Genomic DNA, 15,669 nt, shown 5'->3' on the forward strand with positions numbered 1-15,669 from the left:
AATAAATAAATAAATAAATAAATAAATAAAAATCCTAGAAACCAAAAGCTTTGGAATTTTGTAGATGCCAAACACTATGGTGAATGTTGGGCCCTGACGCTGTCACTGCATGGCAAGCACTTGGTCCACCGAAATCCTTCCCACTGGTGTTAGCAGATGTCCAGGTATGGCTTGACATTGCAGCTTCACCCATGGCTTCAGCACAGTGTGGAAATACTTAAACAAGTTTCCACCCAAGTAGTGTGAGTACCAGGCACGATAAACTTAACACAGCAACATGGAGGTCAGCGTGGGCTATTCATCCACACTGAATTGACTCCAACCCACACTAGTCCTTTCATGATAATTTTTCAGATGTAGTCAGTGCAGCAGAACCAGCAGACTAGAAGTCCTGAATAAAGTCTGAATATAAAACCACATGCTTTCATTCTCTCTCTCTCATCCATTACCTCTAATCCCAGAGTTTGGCAATACAAAGATGCACGGCTGCAGCGCGCATACCCCCACATGGGCCAACCTGCACATAATGAGCTAGCATAACCTAGAAAGGCTTCAGCAGAGCATGCTTCCCACCTGTCTGGAATACTCAGTTCACCTCAGGAGGCAATACTCTATATTAAACCTATCTGAAAGCGCTCAAAATCTGCACACCTGTAGCAGCACTGTGACACACCAATGGTGCATTCTAACCCCCAGTGTCACTGCCAGACTATCCACTGCATCCTTCTGCCTCTGTCTGGGTTTTTGGGGTTTTTTTTTCCCTTTCAACTGCTAACTGCTTCTGCATTTGAAATCACTGGGAACAATGAGGATCCAAGCACTGGATGAACAGATTTCATTCTTTCTCCTTTCTAATGCATAATATTTTGGTGCCCAAAATATGGTTATTTTGTAGCACTTGAACACAGAATGTAGGAGAAAAGCACAAAAACAGGAAGGAAATTGTCCCTTGGCTGAAAGTCCAGCAGTTTGTGAAACACTGCAAACTGACACGTATTGAAATGGCACAGTTTGCACGGAATCATTTCACAGAATCACACAATGGGTCAAGTTGGAAGGGACCACAGTAGGTCATCTGGTCCAACCTCTCTGCTCAAGCAGGGTCATCCTAGAGCACACGGCACACAATTGTGTCAAGGTGTTTCTTGAATATCTCCAGTGAGGGGGACACCAAAACATCTCTGGGCAATCTGTTCGGTGCGTGGGCACCCGCACAGTAAAGTTCTGCCTCGTGTTCAGGTGGAACTTTCTGTGCATCAGTTTCTGCCCCCTGACTCTTCACCTGTTGCTTGGCACCACCAAGAAGAGCCTGGACACCCTCTCTTAGATATTGATAGACATTGATGAGCTTTCTTCTCAGTTGCGCCATCTCAAGGCTGAACAGACTAAGCTCTTTCAGCTTTCCCTTGTAAGAGAGAGTGTCCACTCCCTTAATCAACTTTGCTGCCCTCCTCTGGGCCCATGCCAGGAGCAGCCTGTCTCTCCTGTACTGAGGAGGCCAGATGTGGCCTCACCAGGGCTGAGCAGAGGGGCAGGATCACCTCCCCCGACCTGCTGGCAACAATACTCTTCCTAATGCACCCCAGGATACCTTTGGCCTTCTTGGCCACAAGGACACACTGCTGGCTCATGGACAGCTTGTTGTCCACCAGAAGCCCCAAGTCCTTCTCCGCAGAGCTGCTCCCCAGCAGGTCAGACCATGCTGGTCCATGGAGGTATTCTCCTCCAGGGGCAGGACCCTGCCTTTGTTGAATTTCAGAAGGTTCTCCTCTGCCCATCTCTTCAACCTGTTGAGGTCCTTCTAAAGGCCTGCACAGCCCTCTGGAGTATCGGCCACTCCTCCCAGCTTTGTGCCATCAGTGAACTTGCTTATCTGGAAGGAGTTTCCCTCATGAGAGGAGGGCTCGTATCACACCTATGCAATTTCCTTCCATTTTTTTCTTTTCTTCTGATTTTGTCCATACTTCTGTAGTTTATGGAAGAGTTTGTTTTAATACCTCTAGTGTGAAAAAAGGGGAGGGTATCCATATGAGCAAGACATTTCAGGGTGCTCTACGTACATCTTTAACTGAAGAACTCCCTCTCAAATTAAAATGCTCTGTAGACTTTAAACCTAGTTTAGATTAGAACATAAACTAAGACAAATAACTTTCTAACATACAGGAAATCTCATGTAAATTTGAACCTGTCAAGAGGCAATTACCAAAATAAATAGTTCCATGGCAGAAGTGTTGTACACCTTCAGTGAGTCCCACTTCAGAGCAGAATATGAACTTTTTCTGATGAAGTTACAGTGAACTGAGAAAACTCATAATACCTCTAAAGTACTCAGATATTATGATACTAACCATGCAAATAATTAAATAGATAGATTAATTTTCCTTTTCGCAATTGAGATCCTTGTTTAGCTCACAATTCTTTTTACTTCAGTCAATAACTTTTAAACCACTTCACTTTTAGTAGTCTCTTATCCTTAAAATTTCCAATTAAATTTATGGTTGGAAATTATAGAGCTGTATTAAAAAAAAGATTATATTGTTCAGCTCACTCTACAGTATAATTCAACTGGCAGCCTACAGCCTGATTCTTCAGACATCCTTGGACATGGGAAGAGGGGAAGCATTTCTCTATTTCCTGTGGATAGGCAAAAGCAGAAAGATAATGGCACCTGCTGGAGTACTTTGCACTGCACCCTTTGGGCAGATGCCACTCCTGCCCTACAGAGGCATTACTCCTTCATTTTCCTATTGTGGAGCAGCACTGTCAGCTGGAAAGGGACCTGGATAACCTTGTTGCCACTCCACCCCTCTGCAGGAGTATGTAAAACTGCATATTCTCACCAAAAAATGTTGCTGTTTTAATGTGCAACTTCAGCCTTTGTTCATACACTTTGACTACTGGTAATGGCCCAAACTGGAACTATTAAGGGCCCATGGAACTGGAGAAGTCTTGACATTCATTTAAACTTTGTTGCAGAGTTGAAATGCCCTTGATATGAGTGCAGTGGCAGGGTAGGAGTGAAAACAGAGCTGTCCTGGCAAATGAAGGAAACATTTCTTAGGCCATCATCTTTTAGGGGCAATGTTTCAAAATAGGTTATTTTGCATAATTACAGATTGTTCGTTCCTGGTTAAATAGGAGAATAACCAAATGAAAGACTCACAGAATGGTAGAATCATTGAGACTGGAAGGGACATCTGGGGGTCATCTGGTCTAAGTCTCCTGCTTAAGCAGGATCACCTGGACACAGTTGTCCAGGGCTATCTCCACAGTATTCCTGGTGTGGTCTCACAAGAACTGAATAAAGGGGAAGGATCACATCCCTCTGTGAGCTGGCAATACTTTGCTGAATGTAGCCCAGGATAACATTAGCTGCTAGGGCATGTTGCTGGATCATCTTCAGCTTGGTCCTCAGAAGAACCTCCAGGTCTTTTTCTGCAAAGCTGCCTATCAGCTGGGTGGTACACAGTGTACATTGGTACATGGAGTTGTTTCTCCCCAGGTCCAGGATTTTAAATTTCCCCTTGTTGAACTTTCTGAGGTTTCTGTCAGCCCATTTCTCCAGTCTGTCAAGGTTCCTCTGGCTGGCAGCATGACCCCCTGACCTATCAGTCATTCTTGCACTCATTCATACCAATATCAGAAGAACACATTTGTACACTTGAACTTTCTCTTAATTCATAGGTGGAGATGAAAAAAAAAAAATCAAAACACTGTACAAGTAGACTCTCATGAGCATATCATGGGACAGAGTCAAACATGGGATTGGTAATAACTGATGCAATTGATTTTCTTTCAAACTATAATAAAAAATACTAATAAGGGAAGTACGGTGACTATTTTACAAAGCAACATAGGGTTTGGGTTATGTTTTCTTGTTTGTCTGGGTTTTTTTGGTTTTTAAATTTAAAGACTATATAATATCAGTAGGAATTAGTGGATACCTAGCAGGGAGATGGATTTGTACCTTATCAATGAGTCTGTTCCAGAGAATGCATATATTTCTACAAACAGAATATGGAAAAGTAATATGGAAAGACAGACAGAAAAGGATTTTGTTCTTCACTACAAAGTAGTCATGACAAGCTTTTGTTTTCTGTGATTACAAAGCAAATAACACAAAAAAAATGTCTTGCAGCCCAAGAACACCTTGGACAACAAGAGATCATGGGCATGGATAGGTCACAACGTAACTACCATGCACAGAGTAACAGCGGACAAAGTACTGAAAAGGAGAGATAAAGAAAGTTTGTCTACTTCCCAACGTTATTGTCACCCAAATAAACAATTAGAAAACATCACTCTTGTGTTTTTCAGCTTTCGTCTGCTCCACACCCTATCTTTCATCCCACTTCTTGGATAACTCAGTATTTGAAAATGAAGTCTAAAAACTCAATGAGTTTCTCCTGATTAAAGGACAATGAGGATCCAGCTTCAAAGCTTCATGCAAACAAAATAAACGGAGTCACTGTGTGAGGAAACTGCCACCATGCTGGGCTTATGATTCTGGCAGCTATTTTCAATATTAAGGAGCAGAAACAGGATGGCAGAGGCATTTCTCTACATATCAGACAGATACTTCAAGCCTTTTGTTAACATTCAGAAGAGTTTCTCTCTGGTCTCAGAGGAGAAAACAAACTAGAATCGTATCATTTCTGTTGCAGCTACATCAGTTGATGATGATGACAGGGAAACGGGAAAGGAAGAGTGACCTTACCTCCTCTGCCTTCTGCTCATCAGCAGTACAAAGGCCTAGAAAGGCAGAGGGAAGTATAACATGAGACATTCACATAACTACAGTCAGATCTAAAGAATAAAAGAGGTATCTTTTTAGCCTGTGCCCCATCAGGCAAACTTTTATTAAGTACTATTCATATGCACTGTATCTGAATTGTAGTATGCTAAAACACATCAGCAAATATGAGTACATCTATTATTCCAATTAGTTTTTGTGCCTCCCCTGGAAGATATTAATTTGAGATCTAATGAAAAAATGGGAAAAACAATTATTTTGTTGAAAGGATGATGAACAAGACTGGTACAAAGTTGATTAAAATAAGTGGAAATCGCTGCTTTCTAATGTGGGATTTTGGCTAATTCAGTGGGACACTGAACACCCATTTTACAATCTTTTTAGCCCCAAGCAGGAGACATGAGAGAGAAAATCCCCAGCAGGGGGTAATGTAATGTGACCTCATTGGGACGTTCCTACAGAGATGATAACAGAAGGTTTTGATCATGACAGGGCAGCCTGTAAATGTACTAGTTAGCTGGAATTTGGTAAAAATTTTATGTGTGTGGCTTTTTTTTGTCACAGAAGTGCCAATATTTTATGGAGCTGTTATTGCAATACTAGTGAGAGAATCATGTATTTGCCTGATCCCTATAATAGAAGAACCATTCACAAAATAAAAGGGGAAAAAACCTGCCTGGAATCCTGTCACTAATTTTAAAGGAAGAAGTAAGAGTTTACCACCCAAATACCATTGAAAAGTACAGGCAGTTTGGTATCTGAGTCTTAATGTTGTCTAAATATGACTAGGCTAAATGTTTACGTGCAGTTACGTGCTCTTTTAATTGAAGAGAAACTGGAAGAGTCATAGATGAGCCTGAATCACAAATTAAATACCACAGGGATAATTTACTCCATCTAGAGCTTTTGTTTTAGTGTAAACAAACATCTTTTAGCCTGCTCTATTTTAAGATGAAGACTGTACAGTGAGAAGTGGCTGTTCCTAAGATACTCATACCTCTGGGAGCAGTGCTGCAAAACAGCACACCATATTCTTCAACTCTGACACGGAGGGATTGCCAGAGAGCTCAGAGTGGTTGGGTCAGCGCAGTTCCCCGCTCTGCCTCTCACTTCTCACTGCAGCCTTACCCTTCCTGATGAGCCACAGCAACTGTTTATCTGACTGCTCTGTAAACCAGATCACTCAGATGCTTGGGGTTAAAAGTAACCCTGAGAAGTTACAGCAAAATAACTTCAGTGACCTAGCTCACTGGTTCAGCTCTCATCGAGCTGTGTCAGCAGAGCTGGAGGAGTTGGGACGGTGAACTGCAATGCAGTCTTCAGCATTTCCCAAGCATCCTTCCCAAGTGTAACACGTAATTACACCCTCCTCAGCCTCTGCAGCCCTAGGAGCTGGATGCCTCTTACCAAAAATCTCAAAAACAACAAGGCTGTGCTTTGGCAATATAGTACATTTGGCTTTAGAGTTCATCATAGATCGTGGATGTAATGTATTAATTGACTCTGCCAGTGGTGACAGGTGAATTTTTACCAGTTGGCTGTATCAGCAGTTGTCTGTTGCCCTATAGCCAGCACACAGCCACTGTACCAACACATCATCATTCATTACTGTGAATCTGTGGTCTGTTCAACAACCAAAGAGAAAGCAACTGTGAGCCGATTCTTGATCCAGGCCAGATGTCTGTTTTGCAGCAACCTAGCCCACAGATCCACTGCTTGGGAGTGTGGAATTACAGACTGGGCAAGGCTGGTGTGAAGGCAGCCTCACTGCCACCTGTGCCTCCTGCCTGGCTTGCCCCAGCTCTGTTCCAGCAGGATGAGCCCACGCAAGGAAGCCCAGCAGCTTTCACCTGATATCACATCAGCTCGACCACAGGAGCTCTCAGTACTGCTATGGCTATAGATCCATTGTCGTGCAAGCCTGGAAAATTATTTTCATCCAGCTCTAACAGCGTACTCCTTTAAAAATTTGCCCGCTGTGTTACAGAATGAAAGCTGTGATGGATTGCATTCTACCTGGCAGCTGACACAGTTGGCGAAGGCCAACTGGAAAAGCCTTCTTGAGGAGGGAGAGCTGATGTGCCATTCCAAAAGCCGTACTGGAAGGGGAACTTTTCCATAAAAGGTAATGCTGCAGCTCGGAGATTTTGCAGGGAGATGTTGCAATATGTCTAGGGCAGCTTCTGCGACAATCAGTTTCCAGTTCCAAACCAATCCTGGTAATAAGCACAGCTTAAATTCAGATGGCTGGTTCAGAAGGAGCAGGACAAACCCTCTCCAAAGCCCTTTGGTCATCTTGTGACACAAACTACACTTTGGTGAGATTACTTTGTGCTTTCAGAAGCAGCATTCACCTCCTTAACGGATATGGAGCCTGTGTACATGTCACTTTTCATTCCAAGATTTTGGATCCCTGAATAATGCTCACCTGTCCTTTCACTATAACATTTCTTATTTGGTTTGGTTTTGTTTTTTGTTGTTTTTTTTTTTGTTGTTGTTGACTATGCCCCTACTCCTTTCAGATTTCAGAGAGCCAGGTTTTCTCTTGCAAACTATCCAAGAAGAGAAATGGAAGTATCTTGTAAATCCCAAAACAAGGCAGCACAAGCTAGTGAGTGCAAAGGATGGAAAGAACCATAACATTCTGGAGATGAAATGCAAGGGTAAGAAAGGATTCTCTGTGTGTTCTTGCCTCCTTATGTGCATTAGAGATTCATTGCAGCCTTTAATTGCTGATGCGGGTAGATAAAATAGAAGGGTTGAAGAAGAGAGCCAAGGAAAAAATAATGGAAATCTGACCAGTGACAGGAGCTGATTACTGTTGGCAGACTGTATAGGTTTCAAATTCATGCTGTGACTTAGGAAATAAGTCCTGGCTGGGATGCATTTTTCTGGAATATCTATCAGTGATTCATCTAAGCAGCTACTGGATATCATTACCACTCTACCAAAAATGAGGATAAAATAACAATCTGGAAGAAATGAAAGAAACAAGTGCCCCAGATTTTCTCTCCAGCTGTAGTAAAGAGATCACAAGGGTGGGCAAAGAAAGGAGCGGGGAATGAGAAAAGGGCTGAACTTTTCATCTGCATGTCCTTAGCTTGCCTTTAAGCTGTGCACATCTAGTTTACTCTTGTCAGAAGCTACCACCACCGTACTTTGTAGCTCCCAAAGAAAGAGATAATTGCCTTTTCTTACAGTCACATGCTTACTAATACAGAACTCGATTTCTTTTTCCCCAGCCCTACACAGTAGGACCTCCATCATTCAAAATAGCATAAGCTTTGCTAGAGATGTTAATGCACCATCCAGAGCAAATACAATGCACAGGCTTTGACAGGTTCACATTTTGAAGTCCCTTTTGAACTCACAGTTTCTCTCTTTTTTGTCAGATGAACAGTGGCCAATTATAAATTATGGCTCTTTCCTAAGGCCCCATCCCATGAGTTATGCTCCTACTGGGTGTGTGTTACATTAGGCTGATTTTATGTCTCCAGATAGTTGTTGGGCATTTTCCCTGCTGTGGTGGCTAGCTAATATATAACTAATCATAAGGGAGAAAATAGAAGGGAAAATTAATTCCAGCAAGAAAGAGCCTTATAAACTTTTCCTTTTTTTTTTTTTTCTTTTTGGTCAGGGACATGCCAAGAAACCTATTTTTATCTATAACATCCAATACACAGCTGGACCTCGAACAACAGTTCACTAATTTATGTCAGATGCCCCATAGGGTCTATTTGATTTGCAAGTTTAAGTAGAAGACTGTTATTGAAATCACTGTTCTTATGTATAAATATATAGCTGATCCAAAGAGAATGTAAATATCTACTACAAACCAAATTTACCCTAGATTCTCTGAACCTTGCAGGAATTAACTGCAAGAATTACACTTTGGAGCTTTTAAAACAAGAGAAAATTGCCTCTTTTTTTCTGTCATGGGTTTACTAATACAGAACTTTAGATTTTCCCAATCCTCCACAGTGGGACTTCCATAAGTCAAAGTAATGTAAACTGTGTGAAAGATGCTAATGTTAAGCACTACAAAAATATTCAAATAGGCTATACAGTATTTCAAGTGTAAAACAAAGCCTGTGGGTTCAGGAAATATTTCCTCACCCAATTCAAGGAGAACATATAAACAAGATTTTTTAACTCTTCATAGTCTGCAGTGGAGCTTTACTGTAGCACTAATCCCCATAGTACCTTGAGCCCTGATTCAACAAAGATGTAAGATGAATTCTCTGGACTTGGGTGGACTACTCTGGTGCCCAAAGTTTAGTCTGTTTCTACTAACTTGCAGAGCTACAACCTAGGTCAATAGGATTTCCAACAAGAATCCCAAAACAGCTACTGTCTTCTCCTGCATTATTGTGGGTCCTTGCTAGTACACTTATTTTCATTCAACTATGAGATGGTCTTTCTTCCTACAGGACTCCACATGCATCACTCTAATTCCTGCTAAATTGCTTCCTACCCTAACAGAAGCTGAATAACAGGTTAGAAGGAGGATCTAGTAGAGGATGTTTAGCTATTTCTTTTTCAGTATAGTACCTATTAACAGGATCTAGGTGTATCCCACAGTGTTGCAGTTCCTAAAATAGCTACAGGAAAAGGAGACAGTGAAGTGCAGAAGGCAGTGTGTTAGTTCTCTTGTGAATTACTATCACAGTTTACTACTAATTGAGAAAGTAAATAAAAAAGGTCCTGACAATATGTTCTTTCCTAGTGGGGACTATTCTCATTAAATGCAAAATAAAAGGCTGCTGCTTCTCTTTCTGACTGGAAATCCCTAACAGAGGCAAGAATACTTCCTTTCATTCAAGGAAAAATGGCCCAAAATTATATTAATAACAGGCTGAGTAGCCAGCTACATTATAGCCAGCTACATTATGCAGTTTCAATATTTCCCTTGCATTTCAGAGCAACCATTAGTGAGCTGCCTCATCTTTAGGGACTTTACTTCTAATGTCACACATAGGAGAGTTGTGTGACTCCATTTGAAGGGAGTCAAAAATTCTGGCAAGAGCTTGGCTCCTGCTTCCAATACAAGTTCCTTGAAAGTGCCAGGACTTGAGGATAAAGAATACAGGATGACTGGGCAACCATGTAAATAATCCTGGAGGATTAGGATGAGGGGTTACAAGTTACCAGCATGAAAGCAGATGAGGTGGAAATCTTTTAAATTTTGCAGCCTTATAAGAAAAGTATATGTATTTACAGACACTGCATAGGCATTTGTACATTTTCAGCTGCAATCACACCTTTATTTGGAATTCAGCCATCCACTTGAATTCAAAATACCCCTGCCTTCTTACAATGTAGACTGAGATTTGTGTCACTCTCCTACTGCAACAAGTAGGAGAGTACAGTACAGTCAGATGGGATAGGGACAAAAAAGTTATGAAAATCTCCTGCCCAATGGACTTCATAAACTGGGATCATGAAGTTGTCCTGGTGGCTTCAAATAAAGGCATAAGGAGCTGCAATTTCCACTCTTCAGATGAAAGTTTTTGTGACAAAGCAGATGAGAGGAATTCCTAAAAGAAGGATAGAGAGAAGAAAGACATATTGTAGGAAAGAATAAAATAGCCTATGTGAAATTCATAAAAAAAAAATTTGCTAGGCCCCTGCCTTCAGCCAAACATCAGGAACAACAAAATATGTTCTTAGATAAAGCAAATAGCATACAAAAAACCCACAAAGGTGTGGTTCAAAGGGTGGTTGTTTCTTCTGGGATGACAATATCAGTCGTCAAGTAGAAAGGCAGCAGCAGATTCACTGATTAGCTCAAGTAAATGCTAATACAAAACTCCCAGGTCACTTCAAATTCTGTATATAGCTAGAGAAGTGTCCTGGGGATTTTTCATCATTTTTATTACTACGCTGCTACACAGCTTCTCCTGGAAAGGGAATGTATCTCTTAATGTCTAATACGACACTACATTTTTTCCAGTGACACAGTCATTTAAGAAATATCCCCCAACCAACACTCTCCTGCACATACACAGAGGTGCAGTAGTTCATGATCCACTCAGATTTACCACTGCAACAGGTGACTCATATGGTCCAAATTACAAAACTAACTTTGTCAAGAATCATTTGTAACCATATTGATTTCTGTGACCAGGTTACAGCGCATCCCACTGATGGTTTTGATAACAAAACTGGAGAGAGGTGAATGGGGGCAGGGGCAGGTAGAGGAAAGGGAAATGACTTAAACTGCTTTGTCAAAAAAAACCCCGCAACGTGCATTTTCAGCCTTAGTGTAAGGCAGGTTTGTGGGTGGGTTGGTGTGCATATGTTGCAGAATTCAGTGCTGGTGTAACCCCATAGGTCACTGCAACCATACAAGGAACATACTTGGGACTATATGAATCAAAAAAAGTGAAGGAGATGAGGAAAAGCAAAGCACCACTTTTTAGAAAACTACTCAAAAATTATCTACTATTCATTGTGTAAATGACCTAGCCTAACAGACAGAAAAGTGTATGTGTCAACATTGTTATCAGGAAAGATGAAGCTTTGGACTTAGTCCTAATCCTGAGAATGAGGAACTGATCAGCCTGGGGTAAAAGAGTGACCTGTGGTTCTCAGCAATACTTATCTGAAAAAATTAGAAAGATACATCTGGATTTAAACCTTTGGTAAGGACCCAGCCATGACAGGAACTCTGAATAAGAGGATAAAATTCTGGTTTGAGCTAGAGCAGAGTAGGAGTCAGGTTTGAATTTTATCCCCGGATCTAAACTGATCCACTGCATGAATCCTAGCTCACTTCATCTCTTCATTTTCCTTTTTAGCATCTGCCTTTCATCTCTATTTAGGTGACAAATCCTTTGGGCCAGGAAAGCTGCAAATGAATGCGTGTATGTGTGCACAACTGAAAAATACACTGTGATTTTGATGTATTAATTATTTGCATGACTTTTTTAGTGCTTTTTCTCCCATTGAACTAGGTACTGTGCAAGCTGAGGTAGAAAAGACAGTTATTTCTCCAGAGGTTATTAAAATACAAAGTATGTTCATGTCAGACTCACAAGCAAGTTATTACTGCACAGTGAGTAGCCTACATCAGCTGAAGCATAGTACCTGTTCATAGAGGCACTCTTAGCCAGGAACAAATGGAAGATAATTCTTTTTAGCCCAGTCCACAGTGAAAAGGGATTGACAAAATCAAATTACATGGTGTTCTCTACCATCTGAGAGTACACACAGACAGTCACTGTGGCTTGGGCAGTGAGAAGTAACTGGTTAAACCATGGTAAATTACAAAGAAACTCTTAGCCCTTAGAGAAGAGAGAATCGATGGATACAAACAGACATGGGACTGGTAAGAACGTTAGCTTCGCACAAATAAATAATAGGTTTCATGGCCAAAGTGGGGCTTTGTGGCAATAAATGCAATCATGTAGAAGAGTCCTGCAGGTTATGCAATAAATTAAAGGGTATTTTGTACATAAAATTAAGTATTTCTTGAAAAATGTTTTTATATATCTTGTAAAATATTCCCAAAGTATCCAAAATTTTGACTGATATGGAAAAATGCATTATCTTCTAATTTTACTACAATAACATTGCATGAGGAAAAGGGTAGTATCTCCAGATTTTGACTAGTGCCCATGACCAAAACCTCCTACAACAGTGGCATCTGATTATCACTGATAACCTTTTGTATCAGCTCCATGGAAGCTATCAAGATTCTGACTGCAGCAGGATGATGTACAGTGAAATTTGGTCATGGACTGATTCTATTGTATAATGATTATTCAGCTAGAGGGATCAAATCTGATTTTTCATTTGCTGCCATCCCACGCATGCAGATGTGTGTTGGCTCCTCATTTATCCTAATGATGTCAGCTTTCATTTTTAAAGACCATACTGGTTGAAGTTTAGTTGATCTCCATGGTGTTTTGCATGGAAGAAGCCTCTGTCCTTTCAGGCCTTTTCTATGGCAAGTAGAAGTGGTGGCTGCTTGTAGGAATGCTGATTAGTGCAATTATAACTTCATGTACCTGTTGAGGCAATGAAACTCCCCAGGCATTAGCTGCTATTTACCCATCTTATTTGTTACGCTGACATTTTTATGCTTCTGTCAGGAATGATCAATCTGACATATTGGGAATGCAAAAGGTGAAGGATGTTGTTATATTATTTTTAACAGGAGAGTTTCTTGGTTGCTTGCCATGAGTGAGGGGTGAACCCTGAAATACAAAGGTTTGGTTCAGCAGAATCTATTTAAACTATCTGTGTGTGAAACTCACCTGCCACCCTTCAGCTTGTTACTTTCACAACACAATTCTGTAATTACTGACTCCACAAGCAACATAACAACAGCTGTTCTTGTGATATTTTAATACCACTGGAATTAGGAGAGCTAAGAAATTCAGAGGTATATGACAGTTTTGAAAATATCTGTTTCAGTATGAGTTTAATGCAAAATGAAATTGTTTTTGCCATCCCTAGGCAAAAAAGGCATGGACTAAACACTGAGGGAAAAACTGGTGAGGGACCACGATGGTCAGGTTTATTCATTTCAGAAGTAAAGCCATTCCTTAGAGAAAACATGCATTTCTTTGAAACAGTTTACATGTACCCAGAGAAGCAGAGGAATAGCTACCAAGGCAGTTTATTGGAAAATCGAATTTCCAGAATAATTTTGAAAATAAATTTTCATATTCAACCTAGACAAGAAGACTGAAGTTCCAGTTTGCTCAGAGGAACTGCATTATTAGTGAATAAATACAACTACTTCAAGGATAAACCAAAAATCTTATTACTATTTTCTAATTACCATCATTCCTTGGCTTTCACCACTGAAATGGGCAAAGACAGACACTCAAGAAACCATGAAACTGCAAGGATTTGCAGTATCAAGTTCCCTACTTGGGAAGCAGCTGAGAGGTTCAGACAGAAAGCTAAGAAAAAACAGGCAGATTTCATAATGTTTCCACAAAATCAGCAAGCTCTGATTCACATTTTGCTTCTTTGTTCTTTTGTATCTCGCAGCAGGAATCTTTTCACCCTAAAATGTCTATGGAATAGGCAGACATGGAGTAGCTCCTCATGTGGCTTATGAAGGAACCAATCAAACCATCTGCTGCTTTTCTTCATCCTTCCTAGAAAGGGCTAAAACATGTAACAAATTCAAGGTAGAACAAGGCATTCAGATTCATTGGAATAATCTCCTTCTACAATTTTGGGGGCCTCACTGGAAGAAGGACACTGACAAAGAACAAAACTATTCAGAGACTGAGAACAAATATGCTATGCAGGGCTGCATGCAATCACTGGAATCCATGAGGCAAACCATTGTGCTTCCAGTGGCCAAGAAGACCAGAAGGAATTGACAGAAAATGGAAAAGTAGTTTGTGCTACCCTGTTTCTTAGGTATTTGCAGCAGACAAGGACTAGGAAGGCACCAGGGCTGTTTCAGTGCTATGGGAAGCACATCTTGTTTGAAGAATGGTAAAATGTGACATTATCTCAGCCCTTACAATTGCCTGGCTAATCCTTGATCACTGCATATATATCTGCAGGACTGGGCTTAAGGAATTGAAAGATGTGGCATTCCAGTTTGAGAAAGCAAGGCTCCCCACCTCTAGGGATAAAAACAAAAAAAAAGGAGAAAAGAGTGAAGAGAAATTCTCTTAGATTAAGGTTCCCCTTTATGAATTCAGAGTAAGGTCCCTCTTTTTTTTTTGGAAGAGGCTGGGAAAACTCTGAAATGTGGAGTTACAAAGTGAGACATTCAGATTGTTTCCTAGATACTGAAGCTTGTAGTGAACCCTAAGCAGCTGTTTAGTCATTAAATCCCACACAGACATCTTCTATTGTTTGGAAATAGTATTTCACCTGAATAGCATAGAGAATATCACCATATATTCCTAGCTCACACTGTATTTTATTTTTGTGCTGGTGACTGAGATTCATGGACATTTTGATCACAGTTGGAAGGGTTTGGGCACTCCACAGAAACTGCAGACGCAGAAGTTGCCACTTGGGATCTTCATTCTAATTCTAATTCTTGTCAGTCCATGGGCAGGATTATTTCCTTAAGAGAAAAGCCACAGAAAGGTAGGCATTGAGACAGTATGTTTTACCTTGAGTAGTCATTCTGATTTCCAGATATGAGATTGGTTCAAGAGCTGAAAACAATGTTTGTCTCCTTTCTGGTCTTGGAGTCTCAGACTCGTGAACATCCAGTTCTTCTCTGAACCTTTTTATATTCTCCACCTCATGGCAAGGAAGTTGTTTTCAGCCAGTCTTTATCAATTTTCACAATCCTAGCTGAGCCTTTCACTCAGCTAATGTATCAGGTATACAGGACTCTTCATTGGCTAATGATGTGATCTAACCTACTAATTCTATTATCATTATAGCTGTCAATAGAAGAGGGCTGAGGAAGAAAACTGCCATCCTAACAATATTTTTTTAAAAAAATGAAAGAAGTTTTCTTCATACAGCTGTGGACTTCAAATTGTGAACCACAAATTCATATAATTGATTGGAAGATAAATATCTTTTCCACACATTATGGAGAACTCAAGAGTTCCTGCACTTTTCCTTTTTAACAAAAATGCAGAAGTCTTTCTTGGATATTATTAATTCCACTCTGGCTGACAAAATGAAAATGAAATAAAATGAAATGAAATAAAATGAAATAAAATGAAATAAAATGAAATAAAATACAATAAAATGAAATAAAATAAAATAAAATAAAATAAAATAAAATAAATAAAATAAAATAAAATAAGCAGCCTTACTAAAACTAATCAGAATATGATGCATCTAGGAATGAATAATGCCCAAGGAGACCTCAGGGTTAGAGTGGGCAGTGAATCGACAATGCAATATGGCAGGGAACAAGAAAGTCTGTAAATGTGGTCTGTCATAAAGAGAGATAGACTGTGTCCAGA

At 40.3% G+C, this 15,669-nt stretch overlaps 1 long non-coding RNA gene across 1 annotated transcript in view; it reads right to left on the bottom strand.

Moving 5' to 3' along the window:
• LOC147655659 (uncharacterized) overlaps positions 1-15,669 on the bottom strand; it is a 101,903-nt gene that overhangs the window by 85,340 nt on the left and 894 nt on the right. The gene's annotated exons all lie outside the window — the stretch shown is intronic.

Source organism: Cyanistes caeruleus, chromosome 1 (genome assembly GCF_971803275.1).
Source record: "Cyanistes caeruleus chromosome 1, bCyaCae1.hap1.1, whole genome shotgun sequence".
Classification (NCBI taxonomy): domain Eukaryota; kingdom Metazoa; phylum Chordata; class Aves; order Passeriformes; family Paridae; genus Cyanistes; species Cyanistes caeruleus.